The following is a 6,220-nucleotide window of genomic DNA, read 5'->3' as shown; positions in this document are numbered from 1 at the left end:
CGCCCCTGAATAAAGGCCCTGCCCCTTATGACCGCGGATTTGGGGATTTTAGTCTTGGGACTGCTGCCGCAGTGTCCTGGGAGGAACCGGTGGGCGCAGAAAGGGGGACACAGGCCTCGTGCCAAAGACGGGCAAGGCGCCTCGAGCCGGGGTAAGCAACCCGGGATCGTCCGAACCGCGGAACATTCAGGACAGCCTTTCCCTGCTTGTCCTCTTTGTTCAGGAGAACGTGTCCCCTCCCTCGACTCCGCCCCCTCTCACGTCAGTGTCTGGGGTAAGGTCGCCCCAGGCGGCTTTCGGACACCAAGGCCACCTCAGAAAAAATACCCCTGTGCTGAAGTGCCATGACCATCTTAGTTGCAGTAGAATTGACCATACAGCGTCCTTTCCGCTGCCCACAGACCTTTGAGCACACCTTCACCTGGCATGTTTCTTTCTTCCCAGCCCTTGACGGTTTGCTTCTGGGAGTGCTGGAATATCCGATAGAGAATCCAGACTCTCAAATATCAGACAAGGAAACTGAGGCCCAGAGATTGCTGAAGTGCCCACGGCCACACAAGAGCTCGGCCCCATTGGGAAAAATTTCGCCATCGCCTATTTCCTAAAAGCCTGGGGTCGTCGCCCACGAGTCTCCCACGGTTCGGGAGTTCTATCAGGGGGAAAAAAAACAAACCACTTATAAAAATATCAACTCATTTAATTTGCATTTCCTCCTGGTGTGGCGCTGTAGGATCAGCACGGGACTGCAAATCACAAGGTCTGCCTTTCAAACCCACCAGCTGCTCCTCGGAAACCCTCTATAGGGTCGCTATGAGTCAGAACCGACTGGAAGGCACTTAACAACAGCAACATGTACCAGAAGAAATCCTGGCGACTGCGAACCGCAAAGTAAGAGGCTTGAACCCACTAGTCATTCAGTAAGAGAAAGATGAAGCTGTCTGCTTCTGTAAAGCTTTCTGCCTTGGAAACCCTAAAGAACAGTCAGTTATGTTCTGACTTACAGGATTCCTATGAGTAGAGATGGACTAGGACCCAGTAGGTTTTATGTTCTGAAATTATAATTCCCATAGTCCTGGTGTGGCACTGTAGGTTAATGCATTCATTGGACTGCAAAGTCAGTTTGATCCACAAGGTTGGTGGTTCAAGCTTACCAGCCACTCCTTGGAAACCTTATATAGGTCACTATAGGTCAGAACTGACTCGATAGCACTTAACAACAACAACAGCCATATGAAATGGTGCTACTGTGATTCATATCTACCTTCTTTTAAGCCCAGAATCTGTTTTTAGCCATTATGATGTGGGTTTGTGGGAGGTGTTTACTCTTGCCCCAGGAAAGCCCTCACCCCGCAGTCCAGGTCATCAGTCCTCATCTGGAGAAAGGCCCAGTATATAGTCAGACCCTTTTCCAAGTGTCACCTCATTTCATCCCAAATCCATCCTGACAGGTTTTACAAGTGGGAAACCAAGGCACAGAGAGGAAAGTAACTTGCCAAGGTTACATGATGGCTGGGTGAAACAGCCCAGTTTGGAGGATATAGTTTGAGGTCTCCTTTCCCTGGAGGGCAAAGTCTAGGTTCATCTCTACCTCTCTCTTTTGGCAACACGATTGTGGAGGGAGGGTCTGTGCCCTTCAAGGCTAACTCATTTTGCCCTTTGTCATCTCCCTTTGGGCAGGGCACAACTGGGCCACCTCAAGGTCTTCAGACCTGCCTGAGTGGTTGCTGTCGGCTGCAATCAGTGGCTGTTATGCTGCAACTATGGCCCTGTCAGGTTGAGTAGAATCACACGTGTGACTTTCTGCTTGTATGAACTTCACGTCCTGCACACTCACGCACATACTCACACACCACTGGCCACACAGAAAGGACCAGTGGGTTTTGTCCTGCAGCCAAGTCCTTTCAGTCTAGATCATTTAAAAAAAAACAAACTTTTTATTGTAAATTGAGTGAAAGTTTACAGAGCAGATCATCAGTTTTACATTCAACAAACCATATACTTCGTTTCATCTCAATGATTGAATCTCCTCCAGGTAATATCATTTATCCCACTTCCTCCCTGTGTGTCTTGTTTCCATTCCTCCTTCTTTCTCAATGTTTCTGAATTTTGTCTTTGGGTAAATGCTGCCCTTTTGATTTGGAATGGTTGACCATTCATTCCATGGTACCTCCTCTACATATCTATTGCTTAGCTGAAAACTGAGCCATGGGGGTTGGGGGATAGGAGTAGTCTGGGTCATTTTTCCTGGCCTACCTGCCTGCCTTCAAGGAGCTCTGATAGCGTAGTGGTTACGAATCCGGCTGTGAACCTTAAGATCAGCAGTTCAAAACTACCAGCCACTCTGCGGGAGAAAGATGAGGCTTTCTGCTCATGTAAAGATTTACAGCCTCGGAAACCCTGTATGGGGTTGCTATGGGTCAGAACCGACTTGACAGCACTTAACAACAACAACAACACCTGCTTGCCTTGTTCCTTTCTTCCTGCAAGGGGCCAGGCAGGCAGTGGTGGTACAGAGATCAAAGGGCAGCCAGGCTCTGGGGAAAGCTGGTGGGGCAGCAAGTAAACATCCTGTGAGAAGGGTCCTGCTGTTGATTGAGAACCTATTGTTTGTTGGACACAGGGATAGAGATGGCACTACTGCAAATTGCTGCTCAGGATAGATATTACCAGATTCTACAGAGGATCAAGCTGAGACCCAGAGAAGTGACGGCCCCCAGGCTGGTAACAGCTTTCAAACTGGAGTGGAATTCTGCTCCTTCCCCTCCACCTTGCTGCTGCTATGGTGGAGGAATCCTGGAGACTTCTCAGAGGAGGTAATCCTTGAAAAGGGATGCAAAGAAATTGTCCCCACAGAGAAGAGGAGAAACATGGAAAGACATTTGTGGCAGGGGAACCGCACTAGTGAAGGCTGGTGAATGCGGAAAGGAGAGACCAGCTAAGGGTTGGGCAGGAAATGGAGATGGAGGGCAAAGTCTAGCTGTGAATGCCAGGTGGTAAGCATGCCTCTCAATCTGCCCATCAGTCAAATGATAGGCTTGGCCTGGCCCACTTCAGGCCCTTCTAGCCCCCCTCACCCTCAAAGAAGCCCTCGTAGCATAATGGGATATGTGTTGGGCTGCAGTACAAATCTACCAGCCGTTCCATGGGAGAAAGATGAGGTTTTCTGCTCCCGTAAAGATTTACAGCCTCAGAAACCGTATACAGGGTCGCTATGAGTCGGAACTGGCTGGATCTGGAAGGCACATCACTACCAGCAGGCCCCTCCAGGTCCAACCTTGGGCTAGAAGAGCCAGGAGAAGCAAAGCAGTTGGAGCCCAGGGTGATACTCCACTTCAGTGTATCAAACTGATGGACGCAATCTTTGATTCACTCTGGCTTCCTCTTCCCAGACCAGTGGTCAGGAGGTAAGAGGAGTGACAGGTCTTAGTCCTGGCTCCACTCCAGGCATGACCTTGGTCCTCTCAGAGCCTGAGTCTTCTCATCTGTACAATGAAGAAATTGTGCCTCTCTCCCAGAGCAGACATTCCAAGATTTTTAGGGAAAATGGGCCTGCAAGTGACTGTGAGGTCCTTAGACCTAGAGGGCATGCTATTGGGGCCTTACAGACTAGCGGATGTAGGGAATGTTATGGATTGAATTTTGCCCCCACAAAATGTGTTGAATGCCTATATCTGCGAATTTTGGTGGTATAATTGTTAAGCACTCAGCAACTAACCCAAAAGTAAGTGGTTCGAACCAACTAGCTGCTCTGTGGGAGAAAAGTCCTGTTGATCTCTTCCCATAAAGAGGAATCAAACCAAATTCATTCTCTCCAGCTGACTGCAGTTCACAGTGGCTCTATAGGACGGAGTACAGCTGCCCCATAGTGTATCCAAAGCTGTAAGCCTTTTTTTTTTTTTTAGCTTTTTATTATGGATTGAGAGAAGGTTTACAGAGCAGATCATCAGTTTTACTTTCAACAAATCATATACCTGGCTTCATTACAATGATTGCAATCCCCTCCACGTAACATTCCTTATCCCACTTCCTCCCTGTGATTCTGGTTTTCATTCCTCCTTTCCCAACACTTCTGAATTTGTCCTTGGGTAAATGCTGCTCTTTTGGTCTTGAACGGCTGACCCTTCTATGATGTGCACACCTCATTAGGCTTGTTATTGCCTCCATATATCTATGTTGGCTGGAAATCAAGCCATAAGGGCAAGTTCAGTTCCAAGGGTGACCAAAGGCCATAGTTTTAGGGTCCATCCAGTCTCTTTAGGACTGATAAGGCTGGTCTTTTTTTTTTTTTTGAGTTTTGTTTTACATTTTCTCCCACTCTGGCCAGGACCTTTTGGAGCAGTTGGTTGTGGTAACTGGGCACTGTCTAGTTCTGCTGGTCTCAGGATCATGTATAGATGTTCAGATGTTCCATTAGTCCACAGGACTAATTGGTTCCAAGCATCTTCAGTTTTCATCACTCTTCTTTCCTTTGCAGAATGAGAAACCGAAGATACACCTTAGGTGACCACTCATGAACTTTTAAGATCCTAAGGCTGTAATCTTTACAAAAGCAGACTGCTACATTTTTCTCCTTCAGAGTGTCGGTAGGTTTGCAGCTGAGTGTTTAGCCACTGTGCAACCATGGGACGACCCCATAAAGATTGCAGCCTATAAACAGTTGTACTCTGTCATATAGGGTCACTAAGTCTGAATCAACACAAACAGTAAGTATACTGTTGGATGCAATCCCATTTGGGAGTAGGGTTTTCCTTGCTTTGTTAATGAGGTCATCTCAGTGGAGGATGTGTCTTAGAAATCTACTCAATTTTGAGATGTTATATACGTACATATAAAATAGCAGATTAGGCCCAGAAAAGTAAGCACAAACCATGGGGACGATACATCCCATGTGGAGTTTGCCAAGGGCCAAGGAATGAGAAGTCTACAGAAGCTGAGAGGTCTTCTTCCAGCCATCAGAAAAAAGCCTTCCCCTGAATTCAGAATTATAGCCTCCTAAACTCTAAGTCCTGATGTGGTGCTGTGGGTTAATGCACCAGACTGCAAAGCCGTTTGAACTGCAAGGTTGGCGGTTCAAGCTCACCAGCTGCTCCTTGGAAACTCTATTCAGGGTCACGATGGGTCGGAATTGACTCGACGGCACTCAGCAACAACAACAAAACTGTAAGAAGTCCTGGTGTGGCGCTACAGGTTAATGAGCTGGACTGCAAAGTCAGTTTGAATCACAAGGTCAGCAGTTCAAGCTTACCAGCCACTCCTTGGAAATCCTATACAGGGTTGCTATGTGTTGGAACAAACTCAATGACACTTAACAAGAACAAAAATGTGAGAAAATAAATTTCTATACTTTAAAACCACCCCTTGTGATGTTACTATTCCAGCAATACTAGCTAGGCCCCTCAGACAAGCATTGGGAGGAGACCCAGATCCCTTGGAAAGAAGGTAGATGGTCTCTGGACTCTAGAAGGTTTAACAACCCAAGCCCTCATGGTTGTTTGGGATTGCTTCCTGGAGGTGATCACACTCTGGATCTGGACATGATGAGAGTACAGGGAAAGGCAGCCTGGGGAAGGGAACAGCACAAGAATAGGAACAGCACAGGCCTGAGGAAAGTCTGGGTCCCTAGAAGAAAAGAACTGGCTCTCTTTAGTTTGCTAGTTCCAGGACTTTAACTTCTCCAGTGGTTGTGACCTCCAAATCATGGTAGAACTCAAGGCCCCCACAGGCACAGCTTATGGCCTCAGGAGTGGGGCTGGGCACCTGTTTGGCAAACCAGTTTGACAAGGCTGTCTCCTCCATGACGTCATTGTGTTCTCTGGGCCACAGTGCCAGACAAACTTCCTGCCTTGGAGTAGAAGAAAGAGGCTTGGCTCCAGGTGCTGAGAGATAAAAGAGAATGACTCTTCCAAGTAGGATGCTTGGAGGCCAGTGGGCTGAGTCCTGGGATGCCCACCAAGCAGTAGTGAGTCCCAGGAAACCAGCCCCAAAGACGAATGAGAGAAAATTGTGGTGGACCAACCCGGGCCTCTTGTGATTTGTGTGTGTGTGTGTGTGTGTGTGTGTGTGTCCTTAGGTCCCTGGTGCCTCACGTGACCTAGGTCTGTAGCAAGACACTGTGTTATGACTACTCAGTGGCTTGTCTCTGGTTACAAGTCATCCTTAAACATGTGTGTGGCAGTTCCATCGTTACCATGAGTTATGGTGAGCCCTGAGATAGGACCAC

The sequence above is a fragment of the Chrysochloris asiatica genome, unplaced genomic scaffold, assembly GCF_000296735.1.
Source record: "Chrysochloris asiatica unplaced genomic scaffold, ChrAsi1.0 scaffold00128, whole genome shotgun sequence".
NCBI lineage: Eukaryota > Metazoa > Chordata > Mammalia > Afrosoricida > Chrysochloridae > Chrysochloris > Chrysochloris asiatica.
Note: the sequence above shows the minus strand (reverse complement) of the source record.